The following is a 13,250-nucleotide window of genomic DNA, read 5'->3' on the forward strand; positions in this document are numbered from 1 at the left end:
TGAAAGCGATCCGTCAATTGGTTCTCGCGTGATCGGGGAACAAACAGACAAGCCCAGGGACTTGGGAGGTCCCTGATTCAAATCCTGATTAAATACAGTATATTTCACATGCTATAGAGTTTTCCGTTTTTTATTCAGATTTACAAACAAAATACGAAAAAAAAAACAATTAAATTATAAACCGTACGGTAAGAGTATCGCAGATACCATTTCTTCCGCCTAAAAAAACAAAAATTTTTGAAATATAAATAAAATTGTTTTTAACAAAACGATACCGATATTGATTGTATAATTTCTCTAAGTGTGATATGTATTATTAGTTGTTTAATAAATAAAATCGGGCCGGTAAGAGTTTTGTAACAAATTGTTCTATTTTTTGCTTATTATATAGAACGCTTAAACATTGTTTGTTATCTATTGTGTATATCTGTCGTCTATTACAAATATTTAACTTTTTTTTTAAAACAAAATTCTAAATTAATAACAGATTTTGATAATAGAAATGTAGCGTCTTACCTTTTCTGATATCGGTATCGTTTTGTTAAAAACAGTTTTATTTATATTACAGAAATTTTTCTTTTTTGAGCGGAAGAAATGGTATCTGCGAGACTCTTACCGTACGGTTTACAATAAAATTGTAATTTTTTTGGGATATCACTGCGTTTTGTTAAGATTATTCTTTTATTATTTTTACGAATTACTATTATTATCTAACGGGTTCATTATTAAAATTGATCGCCTTTCTAGAACAATATACATTTATTGATTTTCTCGGCCAATTTTTTTTGTTGACACTTCATACCGTATTTTTCCTTTTTTAATAAAATTTGTATAATCTCTCGTAAACTTATACTTTTTTTTAAAGAAGCGATTGGAATTATAAAAAATTGTTTCACCTTCAGTACTTTCATTAAAGTAACAGCATTTACTATTAAAACAAGCTGTAGTATATTTTCTTTTAAATTTTATTTTTTCCAGTACATTGTCAAGTTTTTGTACGCTATCTAGTACTATCAAGTACTGCTATATAACGGCGCGATTGTAAAGTCACCTTAAAAAATGAAAAAAATGACATATCGAGTCCCGCGGCGGTTGTCAAATGAAAAAATAAATTGTCTGACAAAATTCGAGGTACATTTTGAAAGTATTCTTTGTTATAAATCTAATTGAACTGAAATATAATGTTTTCGTGCTTATTTTTTAATTTTTCCCCCCGTTTTTACTTCGCTTTTAGGTCAGGTCACGTTTAGAACCGTAAACGTAGTTCGTCGACTTCGTCGTCTGCGGACTCTTACCGGCGTGGAAGTCGAGAGTTCCAGCCTTCAAGTCCTGGTAAAGGCGGTTACTTATATACGGATTTGAATACTAGATCGTGGATACCGGTGTTCTTTGACGGTTGGGTTTCAATTAACCACACATCTCAGGAACGGTCGAACTGAGATTGTACAAGACTACATTTCATTTACACTCATACATATCATCCTCATTCATCCTCTGAAGAATTATCTAAACGGTAGTTACCGGAGGCTAAACGGTGAAATTCAGCAATTTAATATTACACCTAGCAACCACGGGAGAATGCAAATCAAAAATTAAATGGAAAGAATGGCAGTTGAACACATCCTTTTAAAGGCGTTAAAAACAAAAATTTTATCGTAAAATAAAAACTTCATGCTATAACAATGTATTCAAAATGACAGTAACTTGATTTTTTCACAGATTGTTTCAAAAGTGACATACATAGTGGTACAAATTTTGAATTACATATTATCACCGTTAACAACAAAAAAATAAAAAGCAACCACAATGCAAACATGAGTTAATAAAAAAAAGTTTTTTTAATCCGTGGATTCATCATCAGTTACTATTAATGGCAATTATTAATTTCATTGTTTGTTAAAACTGCCAGAGATAGTATTCTAATAACTGATAACGAAGAAAAGTTCTTTTTAGGTAGACTGATAAGTTTGCTTCTAATTTGTAAGTTTTTGTTATTATTACTATTATTTTTTTTTTACGGGCATCAACTGCTAAGGTCGTTGCCCTTGTCACATTCTTAAAAAGAGGTTAGCGTCACCGTCAGGGACATCATATGTAACGGTGTAAAGGGCCCTTACATTTTTATTTAAAAACACAAAGTACACGTAACGTTTATCTAAAAACAATAAACAAACAACACTTATGGGATGTAAAGAGCCTCGATCTTAAAATTTGAGATAATATCTCAAAGAACGTAAATGGAAGATACAAGTCTTTACAGTACCATTATCTCATTCTACCTGTCTCGTTTATTTATTTAAGCACCCTCGGGGCGACCAGAACCGCCGTTAAGCAGCATATCAGTCGCCTCAGGATGCCGTGGCAGTTGACTCCCCCCCTATAAAAGTCCCGTAGGACGTAATCCTTCAGGGTCCTCCCGGCGCCATAAGAACAATCTGACCGCCTGTTCGGGAGGGCCAAAAGCCCCTCTGCAGGGAGGCTGCCCTTCCCGGTCCAACCTACTTGACTACAGGCATGCATTGCGCTTACCCGATGGCCTCGTGCCCACAGTCCACCCTTGAGGGTCCCCCGTGCCATCGTTGGACACACCCATTACAGACCTTGGATGAAGTTCCTCCAACCGATGGGAGAAGGGAGAGCCACCGTCGTATCTTTTGAATAAAACTGAAAGACTCCGATGGAAAATTTTAGTCCCTTCGTTTGGCCGACTCTACAGATAAATTAGTCGGTCTGTGTGTCAGCGAGTCGTTTTTAGTATATCGGATCGAAACAAAAACGAGGAGAGATCGATTGCGTACTAAATTTAATTTTAACATGAGACATACGCTAAATGTTACACGATATTTATTTCGATTAATATTCGACGACAATTTTGTTCAACATCGGTCTGTGATATGAAAAGTAAGAGGCATAAGGTATAATAAGCAGCGGTAGAGGTGCTCGCGCCGTCGGTGTCGTTCACTGAGCGCGCCGTGTCGGCTTTGCGACGTTCCCGAAACTGTTTCGCTTTCTCAGTAGCGGACACTGCGGTACCTGTGCGCGGCCCATAACCTTCACTTTCCGACGATATGCGTAATTTATATTTCCGATTGGCTTTTACGCGGGCTGAGGCTGAAATATTGAATTTTTGTACTTTTTACACGTTAATATTGTCCAAAATACACTTATTATTACATAAATCGATCTATCTCGAAAACTCTAAACGTAGACACACGAATCACCGCGCTATCACATCTAAATCGTCAGCTACACCGTGTGCCTCCTTCCCGCCAACCCGCTCGCCAGTAACGCAAACTCAAAGTCGTATCGGCGAGCTGACCGTGTAAGTTATAAAATAACACCGCACGAGACTAATAGTTAGAGAGTTATTAAGACAGAACGATATAGACCTTTTCGTTACGCTACAAATTTCTGTTCTGGTACCCGTATGTTTCGGTGTGATTTTAAAGATGTTTCGCGTCAAAAACGCCAAAATATTGTATAAATATATAAAAAATATCAAAATCGATCCGACTGTTAACGCCAAAACTCTGTTTCAGTCACACGACTTTGTGAAAACCTTTTTCTGAACATCTAAGACGAATTTTTAAATAAAAATATAGGCGAGTAAATACAAAATAAAAAATTATTACGGTAATATATATAATTTTTCTTTTTTGAGAAGACGGGCACCGACTGCTTTGATCATTTTGTACTATGAAAACGGAATATTGTAGAGTATGAGAAATACTGTGCCCGACCGGGATTCGATTCAAACCTGGGACTTCCGAGTGAAAGCTTGTAACCGTACCGCACCGCTACGGAGATCGGACTATAGTTTCACGTATAATAAACCTTTGGTTTATTAAAAGAACCAAGATTTTCGATTAGAAAAAATAGCACAGTTGATTACGAATGTAATCAATTCTTTGCACCGCATTCTGCTGGACTGCGTATGTTATGCGACGTTGCGTCGTCAGTGTAATATACCCAGAAACATCTTGTGCATCGATAGCGAGATTTTGGAACGAGTTTTTCTCTTTTGTGTAGTACCGGGTTACTGCAAAGGATTTAATATGCTCATATATGTTTTTCTGTAAGGAGAGTTTTTTTTTTTTTTAATTTTAACCTTTATTTTCAATTTGGTTTTTGGTTCTATATATTTAATTTTACTATCCGGGGAGGGGATTTTTACACAACCCATCGGAGTTAGGTAAGTTTTATATACTTTCTTTAATCTATTATTTTAACTTTTATATTTTATCAACTTTGTCTGTAGTATTGGTTTTGAGTTTTATTTTGCCTTCTTGGCTTGTTTTAGTAAATTTTTATTATATGATTAATATTATTATGTTTACACCTTGTATAATTTATTATTTCGTAGTTATTTTACCCTTTTACTAATATCTACCGGGCGATGATAACGCCCAGGCGTTTTTCGCCCACAAACAAACAAAAAAATTCTTTGGAAAGGTTCAGATGAAATTGAAATTACGATTCTTGTCTTCTCTGTTTTACATTTTTTTTTTTTTTTTTTGTTTAACCGTCGGATCTACCGTTAGGTATTGCTTCAGAGAATGAAATGAATGATTTGTAGCGTGTGTGAAAATGCCATGCCTGACCGGGATTCAAATCCGGGACCTCCGGATGAAAGGTCGAGACCACTCTGTTTTACATTAAAGACAGATAATTAAACGTATTTATTTTTGCGTCTCGTTTTATTCAAGATTATATTTCTCTTCTCGAATTCTGGCTTACATGTTGGTAAATAGAAATAAACGAAACAAAATCAAAGCACGTCATGTTCACCCTTCGTAAAGAACACTGTCCTGTTTTTATCATCGATATTCCGATTCCGAGATCTCAAGACTGTAAATATTTGGGTTTTCAACTTGATCGACGACTTACTAAAGCTTAGCGTATCACATCTAAACGGAAACGGTTGGATCTGAAGTTTAAATAAATGTTCTAGCTGATAACACGTAGATCTCTGCTTTCAACAGAAAGTAAAGTATCGATTTATAAATCCGTTTGGATGAAGCCTGTTTGGACTTACGGGCTTGAATTGTGGGGTACGGCATGCGATTCCGGTATTGACGAACTTGAACGCTACCGGACAAAAACACTGCCGAAAATGCTCAACATATCCTTGTACATTTTTTATGTTAGTCAAATTACCGTAGAAACCAAAATCAAATTTATTTAACATTAAAAACGATTTATAACAATTATATTCTTTAATCAAAACATTTTATTTTATGACAACGGATTTCACATTTTAAATTTATTTTTGTTTTTTACTGGAATTGTAATTCCAGTATTGATATACTTGAACGCTACCAGATAAATACGCTGCGGAAAATTCTCAATATACACTGGTACATAAACAATAGTTCTTAAGTTGCAAACAGTTCGGCAGGAAATCTCTCATATCAGCGTACGGTATCAAAATCGTTTAGATCGTCACCCGAATTATTTGGCGGTCAGTTTATTAGATAACACGATCGGTGTGATTTTTCAAGATTACTGAGGAACAATATTCTTGGTTTGCCTTATTTCAATTAGGTGATTTTATGGTCTGGCCCTACGGAGTGCTCTTCTATTTCGTTATTAAGTCACAAGCCGCTGGGTTTGTGGCTACTTAATGTTAGTTCAAATTTTTACTTATTGTTCAATTATCTTGCTGAACAAATTGTTAAGTTGCTGTGTCGTTACAATAAAAAAAAATAAAAAAAATAAATTTGTTCAAAATTTATGATTTAAATAAATAATTATTTATATTTAATTTATATGTTATTTTATAAGTCGCACAACGATTAATAATATTTATTCTTGATCGATTTTTTCTGACAAACTTTAATTGACTTTGGAGAATGTTTAAATTTTATGATGAAATGTACATTAAAATTTATCGTTGAATATTTTAATTTTTAATATTAAGACTTTTAAAACACGAATTAAAAGTATTAAATTAAAACAAGCATTTATAAGTATTTAATAAAATTTCAATAATGAAACGATATGAGTCATTACGAATCAGTAATTGTATAAATAAACAGTATACGTGAAGAAGCAGTAACATTAAGTTAAGAAAAAAAATACGTAACGTCTAAACCTTCTTGAAAACAACTTGCTATGTGGCTGTCGTACAGTTGTACCCAGAATGCGTTGTTATTGTTGAATAGCTCTGCAGTCTGTAATAGCTGTACGCGCGTCGCACAGAGAAAAAGAATACACATGCGGTCAGTCGCGTCGGTTAATACGCGGTATTGTTTGGTTAGTATATTTGTTAGTTCATAATTTAAAATAACGTATGAAACGATAAATATTAAAAATATATTAGTGCAGCCGTTTCATAAAACACGGTAAGGATTATTTTAAAATTATTATTAGTTGTTTTGACTTTTTCTTTTTTATTATTTCAGTTTTAATTTATTTGGTTTTTAAATAATAATTTATCGATAATATTGAATAGAAGTTTAACTAACTCGTTCCGTATTGTAATGATAAAATAACTGAGGTAAAATTATTTAACGCTTTAATCATATTAAACAGTGAAATTTTATTTCATATCCGAAACACCTTTCTTAAACCTAATTTAAAGTGAGACTTCCAAAAAAAAATTTTCTTTTATCGTTTGTTTAGGTTATTTAATTTTATATCCATGTTGTTTTTTTTTTTTTACAAAAGCAGATCCCACCGATTAACTTGCTTTTATACAAACTTTACAAAAAAAAAATTAATTAGAAAATAAAGATGACGTGATATTATAATTTCTTTTATGCCGTATTCCACAAGGACTAAAATAGAGTTAAAAAATCTCTCTTTCTCTCTTCTCTCTGTGTCTGTGTGTTTTTTATATATTGTTTTTTTACAAATAACCTTTATTTGTCCAGATGTTCCATTACAATGATACCACACGCATTGCTTCCACAACTAAATATTACTACATAATGTAACTTATTCTATTACAAATTTGTTTTTTTTTTACACTGTAATTCCTTTGTTACACTTTTTGTCTTTTATTAAGTCACAAGCCGCCGGGTCTGTGGCTACTTAATGTTCGTTCAAATAGATATTTTTACTTATTCAATTATCTTGCTGAACAAATTGTAAAGTTGCTGTGTCGTTATAATAATAATAATAATAATAAAAATTAATTTGTTCAAAACTTATGATTTAAATAAATAATTATTTATATTTAATTTTTATGTTATTTTATAAGTCGCACTTATAAAATATTTATTTATACTTTTACGAGTAAATTTAAGAAATATTTTAGTTTTCATGTTAATGAATTCTGTATAGAGCTTTTAATATATATATATATTTTTTAAACTACTACTTTAAATATTTTATACATATAATTATACTATATTATACATATAAATATAAATATAGGAATATGTATCCTATATATTCCTTTTTTTTTGTCTTCAGTCATTTGACTGGTTTGATGCAGCTCTCCAAGATTCCCTATCTAGTGCTAGTCGCTTCATTTCAGTATACTCTCTACATCCTACATCCCTAACAATTTGTTTTACATATTCCAAACGTGGCCTGCCTATACAATTTTTTCCTTCTACCTGTCCTTCCAATATTAAAGCGACTATTCCAGGATGCCTTAGTATGTGCCCTATAAGTCTGTCTGTTCTTTTTACTATATTTTTCCAAATAATTCTTTCTTCATCTATTTGCCGCATTACCTCTTCATTTGTCACTTTATCCACCCGTCTGATTTTTAACATTTTCCTATAGCACCGCATTGCAAAAGCTTCTAATCTTTTCTTCTCAGATATTCCGATCGTCCAAGTTTCACTTCCATCTAAAGCGACACTCAAAACATACACTTTCAAAAATCTTTTCCTGACATTTAAATTAATTTTTGATGTAAACAAATTATATTTCTTACTGAAGGCTCGTTTAGCTTGTGCTATTCGGCATTTTATATCTCTCCTGCTTCGTCCATCTTTAGTAATTCTACTTCCCAAATAACAAAATTCTTCTACCTCCGTAATCTTTTCTCCTCCTATTTTCACATTCAGCGGTCCATCTTTGTTATTTCTACTACATTTCATTACTTTTGTTTTTTTCTTGTTTATTTTCACGCGGTAGTTCTTGCGTAGGACTTCATCTATGCCGTTCATTGTTTTTTCTAAATCCTTTTTACTCTCGACTAGAATTACTATATCATCGGCAAATCGTAGCATTTTTATCTTTTCACCTTGTACTGTTACTCCGAATCCAAATTGTTCTTTAACATCATTAACCGCTAGTTCCATATAAAGATTAAAAAGTAACGGAGATAGGGAACATCTTTGTCGGACTCCCTTTCTTATTACGGCTTCTTTCTTATGTTCTTCAATCGTTACTGTTGCTGTTTGGTCCTGTACATGTTAGCAATTGATCTTCTATCTCTGTATTTGAACCATAATTTTTTTTAAATGCTGAACATTTTATTCCAGTCTACGTTATCGAATGCCTTTTCTAGGTCTATAAACGCCAAGTATGTCGATTTGTCTTTATGTAATCTTCCTTCTACTATTAATCTGAGGCCTAAAATTGCTTACCTTGTCCCTATACTTTTCCTGAAACCAAATCGGTCTTCTCCTAACACTTCTTCCACTCTCCTCTCAATTCTTCTGTATAGAATTCTAGTTAAGATTTTTGATGCGTGACTAGTTAAACTAATTGTTCTGTATTCTTCACATTTATCTGCCCCTGCTTTCTTTGGTATCATGACTATAACACTTTTTTTGAAATATATTCCTATTATAATGCAATTCTTAAATGATTTCTTTCTAATAATTTCAAATATAATTTTTTACATCAATTTAAAACAAGTTTGTACACATTCTATACTTGTTATAATACTTAGTGTGAAATATACTGTACTTACAATAAATCAGTAGTCAGGTTAATTTGTTTACAAATTCTCATTATAAGTGTTTAATCAAATTTTCATTATTTGGTACTTTTTCGTTGTATGCCACCCAAAAATTCTTGCCTAAATCAACTCAAAAACACGCAAAAATAATTATTATATTGAAAAAAAAAAATTTTAGGCAAAAAAGGTAAAAATACTTTTTTTTATCAAACAATTTTTTTTCAGTTTTTTATACTAAATCAAAGAAGTATAATAATTTGTTTTTTGTATATTCCTTTGAGCAGTAGTAAAAAAACATAATATTAGTATCAAATGATAATTGCGTATCTTATAACCAATATATTATTGCGTAAACCAATTTCTGATCTACAAGTTCATTTTTTGCATAGCCACCTATCACGTCCGTTTAAATTCAATGTCATTAGATGTACTCGTTTGAAATAACCATTTACATTTATTTATTTTATAAATATAATTTAACCAAACTTAACCTACGCTCGCTTCGCTCGCTAACCTTGACCTAATTAACACAGTAATGTTAGAGTATTTACATAATAAATTCAATAATTATTTAAATAATTAAAACATTACTGTTAATTAGTTGAAGTGAGCGAGCGTAGGTTAACTTTTGTTAATTTATATCTATAATTAAAAGCAATAACGCTTATAAAATTTTGAGTTGATATCGGCAAGAATTTTTGGGTAGCATAAAACAAAAAAGTACCCGATATTTTAACACGCGTGCGTGTGTGTGTATGATAAATAAAGTAATCCGCTCTTGATATTTTACAATTATTATGAAATAAAGTGAATTTATAACATTTTAAACTCGGCAGTAAAAACGCAGGTGTACAAAAAAAAATATAGTTTTAAAACTATTTAATATCTCTTAACTTTGACTTTCGGTTATGAATAACCAATAAAACGAAAGAGTAACTCTTACACTTTTTCCTACAATATTCAATGTGAACAACTTCCGTTACGCGGCACTCGACCGACTTATAGGGCAGTTCGTCATACTTTAACCGACATATCTGGACTAATGGAAGCCACAACCGTTTCATTCCTGTGCCTCAAATCAGGTAGGTCAGTACCTACCTACCGGTACAGGTAGGTCAGATTTAGGAGTAAATACCGATTAAGACTACGGTTAATTTTTTTTTTTTAATAATCTTTAAATCGCATCGATTATTCTGCTCGTGGTAATAAATGACATTACCGTGAAGTAGAACTCACCCGATTTAACTTCGGTGATCTATGTGAATCGGTTTATTAAACGTGATTCTGGTTAAAATTTACTTTACATTTTTAAATTTCCAGATTTCCTCAAGATTTTCCGATTAAAATCTAAACCTTCAGGTTGTAAAAGTCCGTTTTCATGTTATCCAGAATTCAAAACTCTGGTATCCTTTCGCATAAGTAATTCGCCTTTTAAATTAACGATAAGAAAAACGGTACTTACGTATTAACGACACCGCAGCTACAGCTTTATTTAAAATTTACTATTTATTTTATCGAGTCTATTAATTTTAAGAAATGGTTATTTATATTATAAATATAATTTAACCAAACTTAACCTACGCTCGCTTCGCTTGCCAACCTTGACTAATTAACAGGAGTGTTTTGATTATTTAAATAATAAATAATTGCAATAATTACTGAATTTATTAAATAAATACTCAAAAACTTACGGTGTTAATTAGTCAAGGTTAGCGAGCGAATCGAGCGTAGGTTAAGTTTGGTTAAATTATATTTATAAACTAAATATATTAAAATTAATAAAGAGACTGTTTTGAATCTATGTTAAACTCTATATCGGCCCATTTTCCACCGAAATCCGATCGACTTCTTTGTTTTTAATTAAAGCTGAAGCTGCGGTGGCGCTAATACGTAAGTATCAGAAAAACTTCACAATAATTGTAAATTATATGTTAATATTTTAAATTACATTGATATTGAATATAGAGTTTATTTATTTTAGGGTGTATCGAGCTAAGCATTTTCAGTGAGCTCAAGGACAAAGTTCAATAACCGAAGAAAGCATTTATTTGTTAACAAACGCTCTCTTACGGTTCTAGACACAATCGGAGTAAATTTTATTGCCGTCTACAGTTTACTATTTATAACTAAACTAAACACCATTATATTGAAAGTATATATTTTTTTTTATTTCAGTCACCTTGTACAATCTTAAACATCGATAAAAGTTTGTTTAATCTGATAGAAATTGTAATTTCGTATATGGTGATTTTTAATTATTATTGAACTGTAAGTTTAAAAATTACTATAATGTTTTTGTTAATCCTGCAGTGAATCTTTTCTGGGTTTTATTGCACTTAGTTTTTTTTTTTTTTTTTTTTAAATGAAACTATCGTTTTAAGTATTACAATTAGTAAAATTGAAATTAAAAGTAAGGATATAGTTCTATCTTTTTTCAGTTGAGCTTACACTGGTGTGAGGAGTTAAAAAACATTTCAGAAGTTATCGTGATATTTAATTATTATTTATTTTACAATTACTAAGTAAATGTTTATTTTAATTAAATAGAAAAGAATGAAGATAAACGTAATGTATTTTTTTAATCGGCTGAAAATCTACAACAGACATCCTTTCTTGTCGGTCATAAAAAATAATTTTAATTTTTGTATTGTAAATATTAGTATAAAAATGAAAGAGAAAGGATTATGGAAACGCATCTGTTTGTACGGGTATATATGTGTTTGCACGCGCCCGTCCACGTAATTAATTAGTTTTGTTCATTTTAAGTGCTCCTATATAAAATAATCCCTAAATACATTGACAAGCATTATCTTTTAGAAGGCCAAAGATTAAAATTTATGCTGTGATAGTTTATAAGCGAGCAGATTTTACCGTTTGGTATGGGTATTCTACTGCGTATGGGTGTGTGCGTACGCGCTCGCACGTATACGCACCCGTTTTGTTTGTTCTCACGTAAAGCGTTTAAAAATGTTCATATCTAAATCAATTTAAACCTGTAATGCAGAAGGCGGTGAATACAATGCGAAATATAAATATGACGAGTTTTACTAATTTAACATCGGTTAAGATATTATAGTTATCTCTTTACAATGAAGAATTTTCAGGGGTAATGATTTTAGAATGTCCCTTGTTCTTCTGTATCTTTAATGTTTTCCAGGGATAAAATGAACACAATATTATTTTTCCGTAATAGACTTTTTTGTCTTAAAATAAAATTTACAATCGGTTAAATATTAATGAAACCGTAAATAACTATGATCACATAAAATGAGGTGCAGAGAGGCTTCTGTAGAAGTTCATCGTTAATTAAATACTAATATTTCTATACAGAACATCGATATATGTACGCATAAAAGTTAAGTCAGAAAACAGTACCGTTAGTGGCTCAATCGCAGCATTAATAAACAAGAGATACGATGAAACACAGGGAAAAAAATGAAAATAATACTAAAATTAATAACGAATGAATAACTAAAATTGAATGAAGCGAAGTAATGGATTGATGGCTAACACTCGGTTGATGCAGCTGAAACTAAAATCACATGAAATCAACGAGAACCAAAACCTGTAGTAGTTTTAGTTTCCTAACGTTTTCACTACTGTCTAGAAGCGAAATAAATAATTCACATTTCCATAGTAAATCTGTTTAATCGTAAATAATCTGTCTAATCATTTATTTCAATTAGAGATTATTAATAAATTTTTTTATTTATAATTACTACTTAACTATAAATTTAAAAATCTGATGTGGACACCATATCACTTCCTTGTACGCCTATTAAATTATATATACATATTTTTTTTTTTTTAAATGAAAAGTACATAAAATTTTACTTCATTAATAACTTCTGATATTTTTCTTTTTTTTTTTTTTAATTGTTACTGAATCATTATTTATTGTAAAACGTTATTTTACAATTAGAGGTTAATAATTATTAATAAATCAGTATATTTAAATTTAAAAAAAAATGTTAAAAAAAATAGTGATGAAGTCTGATTTGAACCGACGTGTTTACCGTTGTAAGATCTAAATATTTCATTAATAAAAATTTTATTTGACTATAACTCTGGAACCGATGAAAATAATTTCACTTACGATATATCGTTGAAAATCTCTAAACGAGGACTTATTATTACGATTAAGAAAAGTTCAAAATCCGAATTCTTTTTTAATTTTGCCCCTTTTTTGGACACTTTTAGTCGAGTCGATTGCGATCAAAATGGAAGGTGTAGAATTAGATGTTACAATAGTCCTAAATAAGAATGTTCAACGTGCTACGGCTAATCGTTTTTAAGTAACGCTAGATACATACGTAGTACGTACAGACATCACGCCGAAACTAATCAAAATGGATTCAGGAATGGTCAAAATGGATATTTCCGT

At 31.2% G+C, this 13,250-nt stretch overlaps 1 long non-coding RNA gene across 1 annotated transcript in view; it reads left to right on the plus strand.

The window, feature by feature from the left end:
- The first annotated feature begins 6,207 nt into the window (after positions 1-6,207).
- The window catches only part of LOC142328190 (uncharacterized), a 69,518-nt gene continuing 62,475 nt past the window's right edge, over positions 6,208-13,250 (plus strand). Inside the window, exon 1 of the long non-coding RNA XR_012757216.1 lies at positions 6,208-6,344. This is a non-coding gene — a long non-coding RNA (uncharacterized LOC142328190). The remainder of the gene's footprint in view (positions 6,345-13,250) is intronic.

The sequence above is a fragment of the Lycorma delicatula genome, chromosome 7 (assembly GCF_047948215.1).
Source record: "Lycorma delicatula isolate Av1 chromosome 7, ASM4794821v1, whole genome shotgun sequence".
In the NCBI taxonomy this organism is placed as follows: domain Eukaryota; kingdom Metazoa; phylum Arthropoda; class Insecta; order Hemiptera; family Fulgoridae; genus Lycorma; species Lycorma delicatula.